The following is a 17,267-nucleotide window of genomic DNA, read 5'->3' as shown; positions in this document are numbered from 1 at the left end:
TTCCATCTGAGTGGGACTTGGCAGGTCTGCTGAAAGCTTGTGAGAAGGCCCATACTGCATTCCAGGTGGTGGGAGAGCAGAAGGAATGCTGTACTAATTCTCCCTCCGGCCAGACTGATGTCCAGAACAGATTTTTCACCGCAGATGAAACAGCAATATTCTGCCATGTAACTGTGTCCTGAGGGGCCGTTAAACGTTTTTTTTGCTTCAGTTTAGAGTTAAGAGGTAAGTCTGGTCTGTACTGTTACAAAATTTAACCACACAAGAGCTGGAAATTCTGCTCTAGCAGACATTTTGACAGTACACAAAGGAGCATAGTTGCTGACGAACAAAACCTTGCCATAAAACTGTATGATGCCAGAGTCTTCAAGAAGTTATGATACAACCCATCACGATGTAAAATATTTGAAATTGCAATTAGTTTTGGAAATCCACAGAAGAGAGCAAACGTGAATGAATAAAATGCTTGCTTAGGCTTTAATTCTGAAATGCTGACTATGCATTTTAACTTTAGTCACTAGAGCTTCAGTAACTGCTTTCAGATCTGTGTTTAGAGAGTAGGGAAAGAATGCATCACACCGGTGCATGACTGAATTCTCAGGGAGTTTGGGAACCGGAACCTCTTTCTGATCCAGGCAATTAACCAAAATTTCAAGTCTTGGCAGCTGTTTGTTTCCTGAAAGAAGGTGATTATATGACCACGGCAGTAGAATGATAGTGCAGAGAGAGTAGTAAACCTCTCTTAAGTTCCAGCTCTGAGTAATGACCTCATATTTTCACGCACAAGAAACAGACAGGAAGAAAGATTACTGAGGACTACACTTGCATACCTTCACAAATTTCCCACCAGCCAGAATAGTAATAAGCTGCAGTTCTCTCACAGGTATTTAGGGGATTAGAACATCTTTCTTATGAAGAAAGGCTGAGGGATTTGGGTCTTTTTAGTCTGAGGGGGGATCTTTTTGCAGTGGTGCCCAGTGATAGGACAAGGGGTAACGGGCACAAACTTGAACATAGGAAGTTCCATCTTAACATGAGGAGGAACTTCTTTCCTTTGAGGGTGGCAGAGCACTGGAACAGGCTGCCCAGAGAGGTTGTGGAGTCTCCCACTCAGGAGACATTAAAAACCCGCCTGGATGCCATCCTGTGCAACCTGCTGTAGGTGACCCTGCTCGGGCGGGGGGGTTGGACTAGGTGATCTTCAGAGGTCCCTTCCAACCCTGACCATGCTGTGATTCTGTGATTTTCTGGAGCTAAAATAATGCTACATATGCTCATAAGTCTTCAATACAGAAAATACAGTATTACCAGTAAGAACACAGTAGCTCATACATAAGCACCCTCAGCAAGGCCAAACCTAGTCAAGCACTTATTTTTGCTCCTTCAGACCTCACTCACTGTCTTTAGGCACAAAAAAAGTGTTAGTATAGCTAAGATAGATGTGAGACACATATTCTCTCACAATAAAAGCCTTTCCCACACTTTAGCGAGTATACTCAAAGATGTTGTAAATACTGTAGAAACACTATGTCTCAAGCTCTTACAATTTCAGTCCTTGGATATCTCAGTCTATTTTAGGTTTTATTTTTTCCACTGTTATACATATGTGACCTGAGGGATTGCTGCTTGTTCAGCCACTTCAAGCAGACAGAGAGATTTCAGCCATGGAGGGGTATGAATGGCAAATTAGGAATAACTAAGGTCTTATATTAGAATTATGTGAATATTTAATAGCTTGTAACTGCTTTGAATTGTGAACTACAGATCACCCGAAGAACTATCCATCCACCTACCAAATGACACTCAGTCATACAAAATCCTGACTTATGTTTTACAAGTAATTTCAGAAAGGTTACACATCTGGAATAAAATTTTAAGTGAATCAAGTATTAAGGACTTTTTAAGTTGCAGCTTCTTTGACATTCTTTCAGACATCTGAAGTGTCTGTTATTAGATGCAGAGCTAACACCCACAGTTTGTTTTTTTTAAGTCTTTGGTGCTTTGAGTAATAGTGCCAGGGAAGGATTTAAAGAACAGAGTTAGATTGCTAAATGTTACTTTTTAGAGGGTAAACAACCTTCTAATGGTTTTCAAGTTTAAATGTGGCTTAGTTCAAAGGCTAATAAAGATTGTGATACAAGCAGATCATATACTAACCCACACAGTAATTGCTGTTTAATGCATGTGTTGCAGAAGCGCTTTAGAGACTTAGTCAAAATACAATGGCAATACTCTTATAATATTCTATCTTCAAAAGTTACAAGCAGTAGATTTTTAAATATTAAGGAGATAAGAATGAAGACATGATTGCTTAGAATTAGTGGGACAAATACGTTGTTTTTCTACACATTGAATTGAACAGAAAAAATAGTATTTGACCGGCTAAATTGGGTCAACAATGACCGCAATAGTGAACACATTTAAAAGGATATTTACAGTTTAAGATTTATCAAGCAAGATCCCAACATGCACAAGAAGATGATGGAGTATAGGACAGTTTTTTTCATGATTTCCTGATCTCTGAGAAGATAAAAAAGAGGAGAATGGCAAAGTGCTTGTACTAGAAAAAATGTGTTTCTGTGTGAAGAACAGTATCAGGGTACCTTACAGCCAGTAATATTATTTTCCTCTGTATTATTGATATATGAGGATGAAAAATTATTAATATTGTTGTCTATCGAGAAAAATATTTAAAGACATCTATTTTAAAATGTTTTCAGTGCTATTTTTATATTTTTGGTATAAAGATAGAATAATTACTGTAATTTTATGATAACAATTGTTTGATAGTTGTCAGACAATTAATACAAAATTCTTTATATCTTATAACATCACTTGCCTATTTTTTAAATTTTGAAATTGAAGATTCTTTTCTGAGTTGAGCCATAGTAAATGCAGCATATGTGCATTGTCTCACTGATTATTATATTTATGTAAAAATAGATGTACCATATTTATCTTGATTTAAGATAGGAAGATCCCAGGTGAGCTTCCTTGCTGTTCCTATGCTTAAACAATGCAGAGAAAATGGCCTGGGATCTAATTTTCCCTCCTTACTGAATTGTGGTCATGACAACCATCTGTACAAGGATAAGCTTTACAGTATTGTCTTGTTCAAGGGTATCATTTTGATGTTATGTTGTGTGATACAATAAGGTAATGGAAAATAATACTGTGCAGTAGTTGGTGCTCTCATCTACATATGCTGCAGACTTATACTTCTGGGTTTTTGGTGTGTTTTGGTTTGCTTGTTTAATATTTATGTGGCCATTGTGGCAAGGGAAGTATATAAACATAACAGCAGCCTTTAAAAAATATGTTAACATTCAAGAGAAGGGCCATCAGCTAAGGGAAATGCCACTGTTTCTGACTCTTCAAATTTATCCATCTCTACTGGGTACTAGGGAATTTACATTTTGAATATGAAATTTAATTTTTTTCTGCTGTGCCAGCAAGGCAAGATACCATTTTAAGAAGCCAAGACTTTGCTTTTGCATGTCTTTATGGCAAGTGCTTGCCTAACAGTATATGGACAAAAATAAACAGAGTTTAAGACAGTGCCAGTTGTTATTCTTTAGTTCCTTTCTGAAACAGAGCTATTTATAAGATGAGATGGAATAAAGATGAACATATCTATTACTAAGCAGAATCTGATAGATAATCAAAGACAATTTTTTTCCCGAAACTTCTACGCAAGAAAGCCCTTACTGACATTGGAGGGAATGTAATTTAATTTGGCTTTGGTCACCCTGTGCCTCAAACTACATACATAATATGTCTGGAACTGAAAACACAACAGGAGAGATTGCTTAAACTGTATGTTGAAATACTTTTGAGGTATTAGTGGAAGGCAAAAAGAAAGTAAGGCAGGAAAGTTCATTCTAAAGTCATGGCATACAGTCTTGCCATATGTTAACAGAAGAAATAACTGGTTGTTTTACTACTAGCACTGAATAGAAAGCAGACACAGATTCTAGCTTGCTCCAAATCAGATTAATCATACATGTCTTATAGTATAGTAATGGGAATCGTGGAAAGAGTGTTTAAACTAGGTTTTTTAGTATTGCTGTTGATTTCTTTGTCCCACATAAGCCAGTAATAACAAGGATCCTCCTCTTGCTGCAAAAGCAGGTTTGCTGATTTGACCATTTTAACTTGAAAGCCATTTGTAAAGGATCATTTGCACACTTCCAGTAATATCCCCAACCCTGTAATAATCTGGTCAGGTTGGGCAAAGGAATAATGCAAGTGACTCTTCCAGTGCAAATTTCTCCTCCTAGAGTACAAGCTGTTGAACTTGTCACCTGTGTCTACATATACCTCAGCCATTTGATTTACTTGGTCTAGCAGATGGATTGGATCGGTAGGAGTGATGCAGTCACTGCTCTAGAAAGGGGATTCTTGTTGGATGGAGATTCAGTGACCTGCTAAATTGATTTTAAAAAAAGGATGTTATAGTGTGAGTTACTAAATTAAGGCGGTGGCAGGGAGATGTGCATGTGGGAGATATACATGGCTTGGAATTTTTCTAGCTATCAGTAATAGCTGGCCTTAAAAGATTTAGAGTTTAAAATGGTTTTATTTGGTGTCTGGCTATAAGCTCATATTCTACTTCTCTAATATTACAGGAGAAAGATATTATGTGGAATCTTGGTTGCAGGAAAATATTGACATGGTCTGCTGTTTGTAGCAATAAAGCTAATAGTAACAAGCTTTGGAGGTACATTCTCACCTAACCAGTGCAACCCCAAATAGCAAACTAATCAGTTGATCAAACCCTAATTATTCTTATGTAACATAGAGATTCCTACTTTCTTCTCATGCTGCCCTCAGATAATGCTATTCCAGCAGCAACTCCTAGCTCTGTGACAAGTGGTGCTTTTTGGATAGGATGGGGCCATGCAGCTCTGCAACTCTGCAGTGGGGTTATGCAAACTGCTTTTGGGAGCAACATTCTAAGGACAAGGAGGGTAGAGCTAGCATGCGTCTTGTTGGTCGGGAGCTTTTGTGTTGGGTTTGTGGGGCTTTTTTGGTGGTGGTGGTTAAACAAACAATTTACATTACAGGGGAGTGTTCCTACTTTGAGAAGTATTGATTTAAGTCAATTCAAAGACACAGCAGGACAAGGCTGGTTAAGACCGTCCAAGTATGACACTAAATAAAGTTTTGAGGGAGCCAATTATTGATGTTTAATCATGTTTATTCTGTTGTCAACTAGAAAGTTTGCTTTTTAACTTAGCTAAACACTGGTTCTTACACCACTGTTGCAATCTGAAAACAAAAACTTGCTGCTGTTCACAGTACATGAAAATCTGTGCAGAGCAGCCAGGGGCTGCTTGTGTTGTGCAAGCCTGTTTTTAGCAGTAGACCGTCATGATTACTGACCAGTGTCTAGTTTGCACATCCAGGGGAGAACTATCCCCTAAAACTTGCATTTAAAACAACGGTGAACAAGAGATTTCGATCATAAATACCGCTTTATTCTGATGCAACTAGGAGTTAGCCAGACTAAGCTGTACCTCGGTGCTCTGCACAGGCTTCCCTCTGCCCCTCCCTGGGATGGCAAACTGATCCAGTGACTTATTTTCCATGGCTCATCCTGGGAGGGAAGGTAGCTTTGAAAACTTGGGCAGCACGAGCCCAGCATGAGCTGGACAGAGCCGGGAACTGGAAATCCACCCTCCAGTCCACCGAATTCATCCCTTCCCTGAGCGTCTGTTACACCAGTTGGTGATATCCGATCCATAAATATTTGCATTTCAGCATTGTGCAGAGGCCTGAGCAGCGCCCAGTAACTGCCCTTATGGGATGAGGGCAAGTTTTATAACACATGAGACTGCTCTATTGGGCAATTGCGACTTTAATGGAGACTAATACTACAATCTAAGAAACTATTCACAAAACCAGACTGTTCTCAATGGCAGTGCCTGTTTTGCCCAGCTAATACAGCTACTGCTAAAAACAGAAACTGAGGTTTAGCTCCTCTCCTAAAATGGCAGCACACCGCTGCCCGTCACTGCAGAGGAGCCCGCTGCCCCCAACCAACCGGCCGCGGCAGCCTCCGGTACCCGGGCCGGGCCGTGACGGGCCTGGCCTAAGCCGCCCACCCGGGAGCGAAGCCGGGCTCTCGTCCTGCCCTCCCCGCATCGTTCCAGATGCTTGGGCCGACCCCCATCGATGCGGGGAGCTGCGCCGCGGCCCCCAGTCCGGGCGGAGGAACCCGCAAGGCCGCTGAACGCGGCGGGGCAGGCCACACTGCCCAGGCCCGGTCCGCCTCCCCGCAGGTGCGGCTGGGACACAATAGGCGGCGGCTGGTGAGGCTCCGTGAACTCCTCCGGCACTGCCGCAACTAGTCCCGGGTGGCGAGCAGGGATCTCTCCTTCAGCAAGCACGCCTAAAGTAGTCCGTCTTTGTTCACCAGCGGCGAAGGTTCGGCTTCACCTGTGTCCTTCCGCCGCGGCGCTCTTACTCCCCGCCCCCTGGCCCAGGAGCTGCCTGTCGGCGCAGGCGGGGCCCGCCGGGGCGGGGCCGAGGCCCTTTGTGCTCCCAGAATGCACCAGCTTCTCCTCCGCGGGAAACAAAAATGGCGAGGGGCTACGGTGGAGCCGGGCTGTCTGTGAAGCGGCTCTGACCCCTCCCCCGCCGTCTTTCCTCCGCTGTGCTGTGGGGTCCGTGCTCAGGGGGGTCCCGCTGCGCACCGAGGACCCGGCCGCACCGGGGCGCCGGGAGGGAGGCTCCTGAGCTCGCCGATTTCCCTGTATGAGGCGGTTGGCACCACTGGAGAGACCGAATGAGGTGAGGGGCGGGCGGGCCGTGGTGGCGGAGGGGGGGGGGGGGGGGGGGGGCGATGGAGGGAGGGGCGATGGGCGACTGGGCCCCGCGCGGCGTGTGTGTGTTGGGGGGGGGAACCGGGCGAACGGACGCGCCCCGCAGCTCAGGCCGCCGGTGCCACATCCCCCCACCCCCCCGCATCCCGCGCTTCCCCCGCGGCGGCCGCGCCGCCCGTCGGGGAGGGGGTGCGAGGGGCCCCGCTCCGGCGCGGGGGGCCCCGGAGGCCTTTGGGGGGAGGGGGAGGAAGCTCCTTCCGAGGCGGAGGCTGGCAAAGCGAGTAAGGGGTCAGCGGTGCTCCTCAGTGACCAAAACAAAGGGAAGGGAGGCAGTGGGCCGCCTAACGGGGTCCGTGGAGGTGCTGCTGCAGCGGTGAGGTTGCGATGGGGCTTGCGCCAGCCGTATTTTTATCTTCTCGTTTAGGGATATTGTCCGAGTAGGCTGCATTTGCGCGAGTGCAAAGAGAGCAGCACAAAAGAGGTGGTGGTCGCTGGTAACTTTGTGGGTTTTGGTTTTTTGGGGGTTTGTTGTTGTTGTTGTTGTTTGCAACGCCTCATGTCTTAGTCTCCGACAAGCCAGACAATTTGAAGGTGCTTGGAAGCTTTACGTTTTTAGTCCACTAAAATATGGTAACTGTTGCTGGCTGAAAGGATGTGTAATAGCGTGTTTTCTTTTCTTTGGTATTTGAATTGTGTAGAAAGAATGGGTTGGTACTTTTGTTAGAGAGAACAATATGGTACTGTGTTGGATGCTTTGGACACTGATATTAGTGTTGAAATACTAGGAGTTATCATTTGCCCATGAAGTATCGGGGTGCTATTTAAAGGAAGAGGGCCTGTGTAGTTAAACGAAAGGGCCTGCCAGGAATGCAGCGTAGCATTATGCTTCTTTCTTGAATTTCTGATAGTTAGGCCCTGCTCATGACTTTGAAAGGCCAAACATAGTAATGGATATTAGCATGATTTTCTCCTGGCTTAGTGTAAGGGAAAGTGATCAGTGCTTTATATCTAAACTGTCAAAAGCATGAGATAATAAGGGAAAGTTTTCCCTGTTTTGTGGTGGTTTTTTGGGGGGCAGTAATCAGGTTGGTAAAAGTAAGTTAATGTTTGTCCCTTTTCTGAGTGCTCAAATTACAATTAATTTGAAAGCATTTGAGTTTAAAAGAAGAAACAAAGTGTAGTTCCTATAGTATTAGAATACTAGCTTTTTAGTGGAAGGAGAATAAGGGAAAACTAAGATTGAAAATATGGAAGAATGTGCATAATAAAGTAGTGAAAGTGAGAAGGATCTTTGCAATGAGCTACAAGTTGGTGAAATGCGGATCTAAACTAAAAGTGTAATGTTTTCCACAGTTAACTCTTATTTTGTCAAATACAGAGGTGTGGCTTCTCAACAACTTGTCTTTTCTACTCTGGGAGGAATTTTAAATCAAATGTAGCTTGCTTCTCAAAAGTTGGCTTAATATGGTTAGTTGCCAGTTGTTGAGGTGTATGTATTTTTTTTAATATGTGAAAGACATATGCACTGGTAGTTAGTATCAACACTGGCCTCAGATACATGATGTTTGTCCTTCCCTGCGTTAGGAGATCAGATAAAATGTATGAGAAGAGCAGCTGTAACAAATAGGTTGCAGTTAATTTACTAGGAGAGAGTGGACTTTTGTATTCCCTGGAAATAGATATGAATGAATATAGTATGAGAGGCACCTAAAGTTGCTTTGAAGCATATTTTGTGCTCCTCCTGCTAGTTGTGGAGGAGGCTTGTGGAGGGAAGAAATGTGTAACTAGAAGCCAATATGAATCTTCTCTTAGTTTGCAAATTAACAGTATTTTTTTATGTGATTGACCTCTGAGCTTGCTGCAGAGTTGTTTTCACCTTCTTTACAGGCCTTCCTTGCAGGAAATGGAAGGGAAGTGTGTCTTTGAGTAAAACACACCAGCAGAAGAATTATAAAACCACAGGTATTGCTGGAAAGTCCTTGGGCAGGGTGATGCCTGTTACCCAAAGCACTGAAACTGGTTGAATTTACACTTTGAACAATCTAGGTTTCAAGCTGATCGTCTCTTCCTAGAAGGCAGAATCTCTATGGAGGAGTGAAATCAAGAGGCTTAATTTTCTTTGAGAGGAAGAGAGCTAATGATGAGAGCATTCCTGATGAGTCTGGACATATTTCATTCACTAGTATCTTGGAGGATAATAATACTTTATTTATGGTTTAGATTGATTTAATTTCTTTCTGTGGACTGCTTATGAAGGTTGCTGTCCTTGTAGACTAGCCTTAAAGAAGGAAATTTATCTTCACGGGGTTTTAATCACCTCTGAAATCCTTTTTCTCCACCCATCCCTGCCTCCCCTCGTGCAAGTAAGCATGTTGTCTGTTACCTCTTTCACTGCTTGGGTGCATGCTCATACTATACTCCCTTAGGTATGTTGCTGGGCATTCTGTATTTGGATACTGTAGAAACCCAAAAGGCAGTGGCTGTGCTCAAGGAGGTGCTAAGTATACAATTAAGGGAAGATCTGATCTGAAAAGGTGTGTTGTGACCTGATACCATTGCTCTCTTCCCTGATAGTACCTTCTGCCTCTTTGTGTACAAACACATGATCAGTCCCAAACAAATGGCTCTTAACAGTCCAGAAATGCCCTAACCTGTTTCCCTAGTACTAAATAAGCAGGGAAATACTCTGTAATGATCTTTCAAAGACTAATACTTTCACTTTGCATATCAAATAGAATTAAACCACTTCTCGTTATTTATTATTTCTTGCAGGAGAATGGGAGCAAGTAAAACCAAAATCGGAAATGATTGTAGTATTATGGACACGAGAATGCACTTATCCTGGTGGCTACCTTCTTTTAATAGTATGAATTAATCTTATTAAGGACAGTCATACTTCACAGGGTCAAAAGGTGACTTGGATTAGAAGGGATCTCAGGAGTTTGCTAGACCTGCTTAGTGTAGCATCAGCCATGAGGCAAAACCAGGTAACTTTATCTAGTCAGCCCTTGAAAGCCTCCAGTGATGGAGGCCACACAGCCACCCTAGGGCCCTGTTCTGCTGCTGAACTGTCCTCAAGGGGGACACACGACAATGACGGACATTTCCCCCACACACACCCATCAGAATATCTCTTATTTCAACACATGTGTTACCTCTTGTCCTCCTGCTGCGCACTACTGTGAAGAGACTAATTCCAGCTTGTTAATCTTCTCATGGGAGCTGGAAGGCTGCTGTTAGGCCTCCCTGAAGACTTGTATTCTCCAGGCTGAACGTGCCTGGTTCCCTTGGCCTCCTCTGATAGGAGAAGTGCTCCAGTCCCCAACCGTCTTGGTGGCCCTCCACCAAACTCCTCTAGTTTGATGTCTTCCACAGAACATCTAACAATTTCCATGTAGAAGGAAATAATCACTTCCCCTCAATCTTTTGGTTCTGCAGTCCTGAGAAATGTGCTCTAGGCAATCCTGCTTTAGCAGGAGAGTTGGACTAGATGATCTCTAGAGGTCCCTTCCAACTCTGATAATTCTGTGATAATTCTGTGATTCTGTTCCTGTTAATATAGCTCAGGATACCACTTGCCTTTGCTCAAAGGGCACACTGCTGGCTCATGTTCTGCTTTCTGTCTGTCAGAGCCCCAGCCAATCTTGCAAAGCTGATCCCCAGCCAGTCTTAGCCTGAGGTTCTTCCTTCAGATGCAGGTCTTTGCTTTTGTCTCTGTTGAATTTCATGAGGTTCCTGTCAGCTGCTTCCTTGAGTCTTACTGAAATTGAGGTAAGTGACATCTACTTCTCTCCCCTTGTCCGCAGATCCTGCTATTTTTAACACAGAAGGTGGTCAGGGTGGTTGTCAGGTCATGATTTATCCTTGGTAAATATATGCTGAATGATCCCAGTCACCTCCTTTCCACGTGTCATAGAATCAGAGAATTGTTTAGGTTGGAAAAGAACTGTAAGATCATAAAGTCCAACTATGTGCCTAGCACTGCTATGTCCACCACTTAACCATGTCCCTAAGTACCACATCTACGCATCTTTTAAATACCTCCAGGGATGGTGACTCCACCACTTCCCTGGGCAGCCTGTTCCAATGCTTGACAACCCTGTCAGTGAAGAAATTTTTCCTAATGTCCAGTCTAAACCTCCCCTGGCGCAACTTGAGGCCATTTCCTCTTGTCCTATTGCTTCTTAATTGGGAGAAGAGACCAGCCCCTGCCTGCCTACAACCTCCTTCCAGAAATGTCTTCCAGAAAGACATAATACATCCCTTCCATAGAGACCAAAGTGAGGTTAACCAGCCTGTGGTTCCCCAAGTTGAACTTTTAACCCGTTCTGAAGACAGGTGTAACGTTTGCCGTTCTCTAATCATTACGGATACCCCCTGATCTCCACAACCTACCATGGTGAAGAGCCCCACGAGAACATCACAGTTATCTTAGTGTGCTCTTGCAAGCAGCCTGTCTGTTCTGAATGAGTCAAGTTCATGTTTAAACAAACATGTGCAGCAAGCCAGTTGACAGGCCACTCAAGCAAGCAATGCTTAACAAATCCATCATGGATAGAAGCTATAGTATCATTTAAGGCAGAAAAACTTCGTTCTATCAATGATTTCAGGGTAACTACTCTATATAAGCTGCTCCTTGTCAGCAAGATGAGAAATTGTAACTTGTTTACTTCTCGGCTCTACCCACCCAACCATGATACCACCAATCATGATCTTATGTGACTTTCATGTGCTACATTACTGCCTCAGTAAAGTTGTCGTTGTTTGGGGTTTTTTTAATACTTTGAAAGAGCCTTGCATTTTGGCCATGATTTTTTTTCTCTGAATTCTTCTGTCTGGTGAGACACTTTAAAGGGCTGTCTAGGAATCACAGAACATCTTTTCATTAATGTGTGTTTTTTTTTTTTTTTTAAGTAGATCTGTGCTTTCAAAACTATGTCCATCACATTACCTGACAGAAGTAATAGGTTTTACTTCTAAAAAAAAAAAAAAAAAAAAAAGGGCAGTTAATAAGGACTAAGTAAGTCCCTGCAGCCCATTCAGCTGATCAGCGGTTGTGTCTATTAATCTGTTGCACATTACAAAGAAGTTTAGCCAGAAGATCAAGGGGACGTGATTATTTCCTTCTACACAGAACTCATTGGGCATCATCTAGAATACTGTGTTTTGGTTCTCCCAGTGCAAGAAGGACATCAAACTAGAGGAGTTTTGGTGGAGGGCCACCAAGATGGTTGGGGACTGGAGCACTTCTCCTATGAGAGGAGGCCAAGGGAACCAGGCACGTTCAGCCTGGAGAATACAAGTCTTCAGGGAGGCCTAACAGCAGCCTTCCAGCTCCCATGAGAAGATTAACAAGCTGGAATTAGTCTCTTCACAGTAGTGCGCAGCAGGAGGACAAGAGGTAACACATGTGTTGAAATAAGAGATATTCTGATGGGTGTGTGTGGGGGAAATGTCCGTCATTGTCGTGTGTCCCCCTTGAGGACAGTTCAGCAGCAGAACAGGGCCCTAGGGTGGCTGTGTGACCTCCATCACTGGAGGCTTTCAAGGGCTGACTAGATAAAGCTACCTGGTTTTGCCTCATGGCTGATGCTACACTAAGCAGGTCTAGCAAACTCCTGAGATCCCTTCTAAACGGAATTATTCTTTTATACTGAACAACTGTAAAAATTGAAAATAACTTTGAGAATGTTCTTCTCCCCCAACCATTACTCTTTGCTTTTCTAGACTGAGAGGTGCCTAGGTTAGAGTCCCTTTATCATTTTTCTGTGTTGTTGGTGATGTGGCTTAGACTTTTGATTGTACCAGAATACAAAATAGTGTAAAGGTAAGGAGCTCAAAGTATATCTTGTAGATATTCTATGACGTGGCACATTGAGAGCTCAATATACGTTTGGCTACACAAAGTAGTGTAAAAGGATAGGCTATAATCTAGATTTGTACTGGATCCTCTGCTTAAAAGAAATTCCTTGCAATTTACTGATTTAACAGCCTGTTCAGGTATAATTGGAACAGTGACAGCTGCAACAAAGTTGCCATTATGAAAAGCAAAGTGAACATTTTGGTTTTTGAATTGACTGATCCTAAGTTTGGGCCTGGGTTGGGGCAGTCTGTTTGTTTTCTTGACCCAGCACAATCTTTTTATTTGGGGGAGAGAGAATTGATGCAGTGAACAGATATTATTTGACATGAGAAGGACAGGGAGATGGGGAGAAACATGTGGCTGGGATCCAGCATCCCTCCAGCTGCTGAGAGGTATGGGATTCCAGTCACGGGTTAGCAGCTACGTTGGAATATGGCTTGGACTTGGTTATGTGGTGCTGGGTAAACCAGCTAAGGTTGTGGCTCTCAGAAAAGATTATTTTCAATTTTTTTTTCTGCCTTCTGGCTGTGTATGCTTGCTGCTTACCTGGCTTGTCTAGTTACCAGACCTTTCTGTGACGTGCTTTAATTTGTTTAAAATATCGGAAAATTAATCCATATTAAGAGAAAGAAAACTGAATAGAATGCTTATGGAGAAGTCAGCTTGTCATTCCAGAGCTGGTGGGAGGGGAGCAAGCTGCTGTATTGGATAAACTGTGTGTGAAACTACCCTCAGTTTTGGGTGTTCTGAGCCCTTGCTAGACCTCCACTCTCCCCCATTTCCTGTGAGAGGTTAACTGTCCTGTCTTAAGGAGAACAGAACAGACTTCTGGTATCTTACAACCATTCTTCATAGTTCAGTTTTCTTTGAAGTTTAATAAAAGCATAGTTTGTAACTTCAGACACAATTGTGATTAATCAGCAGTAACATCACATTTTCAGAACTTATAACTAGAGATAATCAGTTTAAGAAGTTCTTTCTCTAGATCTTACTCTCCTATGTGATACCATGTTTTCCAGTTTTGAGAGAGATCCTAAACCTATGTGAGTTGTCTTAGTAGGATGCTCTGTGCATGATTTCTAGTCTGAATTCCCTTCTGTTAAATCTGCTGGGCTCTCTAAACTCATCTTCCCTTCAGTATTTACTGGGAATAAATGAATTATCTGTAGGTCCCACTTTTATGAGTTGTCTCAGTGGATTAAAATTTTCCCTTAATATGCTTTGGGAACCTAGTTGGTAAAATTTAGTATCTTTAAATTGGCTTCAAAAAACTGTCTGTACTCATAGGGTAGCTATCATCTCTTACTGTTGCAGTATTTGTGAATCATGCAGCTGTTCTAGAAGAAATTTCCTGAAATGACATGGATTGTCAATGAAACTGTCTGTAGTTCAGTCAAGCAGTCTGGCAGTGCCAGTTGAGGGAGTTTGTGTCCCAAGTTGCTTGTTTGTGTTTGTTCTGTTGTGCTGACAAACCATTCAGCAAATAAATCGGTGAACTGAGATGACTGAAAAATATAACTCTTGTCAAGGGAGCTTTTCGTAACAGGTGTTGTTTCATGGCAGTTGTTACAACTGAAGGAATACTGGAGCATGAATGACCTTACCCTGGCAGTGCTACTGACGAAAAAGACACTTGGAAACAAGAGGGAGAGTGCTTAGTCTTTTTAATCCTCCAGCCTCGTCACATCTCTTTCCTTAACTCTTCAGTATCTTCCTTCTGTAGGATTGCTGTGGAGATACAGGAGTTAGAGGCACCAAATGAACATTGAAGTTTTAAAGATGTTAAAGAGTTACAAACACTTCAAAACTAACAGAAATCTAATTTTGATAAATAGGAGATAAAGTAGACTTTTATGTCCAATAAGTTTTCTGAAAATCAAGACAACTGTTGGATATTTTGCAATGAGAAGTTCTTGGAGAGAAGTCTTTAAGATGGTGGGGAAATTGTTACTTAAAGGTTACTAATTTTGTTGGTAACTATAAATGGTATGTTACGAAGGTGCTATGGAGCTAACTTTAGTGAAGACTTGAAAAAGAGTTGCTGGAAAATGTAGAACTTTTACATTAATTTCAAAATTAGCAACAAACTGAGGATAACTTCTTGCTTGCAAGTGAAATGAAAATGCAGCAATTTCATTTTAATGGTTGCTGTGACTTTTTGGTATTCCACTACAGCAGAGAGTGCTGTGCAAGACAGATGAGAAAGTTATTAACATTTTAGGCATGTAGTTTTTATGCTGGTCTGCACTGAATTTCTTGTGATTTCTTGTGTAGTGTTTCCAAACTTCAGAGACGGCTACTTTAAGTAACTTATGGCTTGTTAATTAAGGTCAACTTGTTAAAACAGTAGCTCTTCCCGCTTAATCTCCATCAAAAACATCCAGGGAACATTTCCCTGAAGAGGAACTTCTTATCCATGTGGAAAGCAACTGTTAAGCTAGCTCCAAGTGTCAGCCTATTGTGATAACTAACCCTATTTTCACTCTAAGTTAGATAAACCATAAACTGCCACAGCAGGAGCTACTTCATGAGCTGTTTAGTCATCACTTCAGTAGTGCTATCTCCCACAAAGCGAGCAATGTGGACAATGGAGAAGTGTCTGCTTTATTGGCTTGGACCTTTACTGTGTGTCAAGGTCCTTCACTGTCTGAAGTAGCTATTGTGAATTTAGGCTGTTGTATAAGTCAATGTATGGACTCATTTAAGTGCTTTGTGCCAGAAAATGATGCACAACACATTTTTATTATAATTTGAATGGAGTTATGGGGCAAACTTCTGTACTAGGAAGAATGTCATATGCTTCTTTTAATATAAAACTAATAAAAATAGTTGTTGATTTTCAGATAGAAATCTGTACTAGATTTTACCTAAATTGATTGAGTCTTTACTTATTCTGTACAGATCTTTCACAGCTTTTTTTCCAAGTACTGGAAAAGAAGAGACAAAACTCCTGCCTTTTAGCTGCTTTCTCTAGCCTCTTAAATGAAATAAAAAGCTGGAGAAAAAATATTTGAGCCTATAGAAGAGAGTAGTCTTGTCAAAATACTTGTTAAATTGTTTCAAGTTGTACTTGTGAATTTGCTTTACATGTTTTGAACTATACATGGCAACTTATTGACCTGTTTAATATGCTAAATCAAGTTCATAGATGTAATTTGAAGTATCTAAATACTTGTAATGATGAGTCCTTTTCAAGAAAAGAATTATTGGCTGAGACTGGGTTATGGTTTCACAACTATTTCTAGTCTGTTTTGATGAAGCCTTGCCTAGCCTTTAAACATTGCTTGCTTTGTGCAAAGTTGGATGTGTATGTAGTCAGAAAGGCTTGAGGAACTGATGATGGTAAACCCTTTTTTCTTTTTTTTCCCTCTCTTGACTGGCTGACTTCAGAGACATTTGTTTCTGAGCCTGTTTTATACACCCAAGTACCAATGGCTGTACAGATACAAAGGAGAGAGTAGAATGTGGTTGCAACAAGTGTTAAGGGATGGGGTCCTGCTTCAGAGGCCCTTGCAAAAATTTAAGCCACTGCACAAGATAGGGAGCAAAATCTTGCAGTAATGTAGAAAAGATGGTAAATTTAAATAATGAAATGTTCTAAGAGTATGAGGTTATTCAGAACAATGTGCAAAGTTATAGAAGGACTTCAAGCTAATGAAGTGGCAAACGAAATCTGGTGCAAACAGAAGTAATACACAGTGGGAGGAGAAACAGTCTGGGAGCAGTTAGAATGAGAATCTGCAGTTTCTAATAATTTTTTGAAAATGTCTGATTGCAGTGGGGGGAGGTGGGGAAAGGCTACAAATGTTATTAGTAATAAAAAAAACAAAGAATAAAAAATAGTCTGGACTGCCATGCCGTTACCCTGTTACTATAAACTTTCAATGCTGCATGCATCCAGTCCCATTTATCAGAAGTAAGAGTAGAACTGGGGAAAAGCAGCTGTAACTTTTAACAGCTTTCATGTGAGAAGCAGCAGAATTGGTAGGATTCTTTAGCTGGGAAATATGGCTTTGTGGGTCTAAACATTGTTACTGGGGCATGAAGGGAGAAGATGGAAAATGACAGTTTAGTTTTCTGATGCAGTGATGAAGGGTGTCAAATGAAGTGACAAGGTGCCAGCTGTGAAACAAGCGAAAAGAAGTGCTGCGTTACAGGTTCGACAAAACATGCAGGAAAACTTGCAGAAGAAAATTCCATTAAGCACAAAAACCCAAAGACATTACTGCTTGAGATCTTTGGACCCACAGCCTGTAAGAAACCGAGAGAGTATTTGGGAGAGGAGTGCTGTTTTAAGTTTTGCCTGTTCCTATGGTATTCCCTAGTCACCCGGCTGAATATTTTTGTATTTGAGATCAGGCAGGACTTAAACTGGTTAAGTTGTGCATGAGGATGCCAGAGTTATTGGGCTAGGTGGAACACTTGTCTGGCCCACTATGGTTGATCTTACTGTTGTGTCATTGTTTAGACTTATACTGATCATAAATATGCTTAAAACTAATTTTGCATATTCTTGATGTTTTAAGCCATTATAATTCCAGTTTTATTTTCATACTGAATATCAATAGTAAACTTTT

This window comes from Vanellus vanellus, assembly GCF_965231255.1.
Source record: "Vanellus vanellus genome assembly, chromosome: 5".
Taxonomy (NCBI): domain Eukaryota; kingdom Metazoa; phylum Chordata; class Aves; order Charadriiformes; family Charadriidae; genus Vanellus; species Vanellus vanellus.
This window is presented reverse-complemented; position numbering follows the sequence as displayed.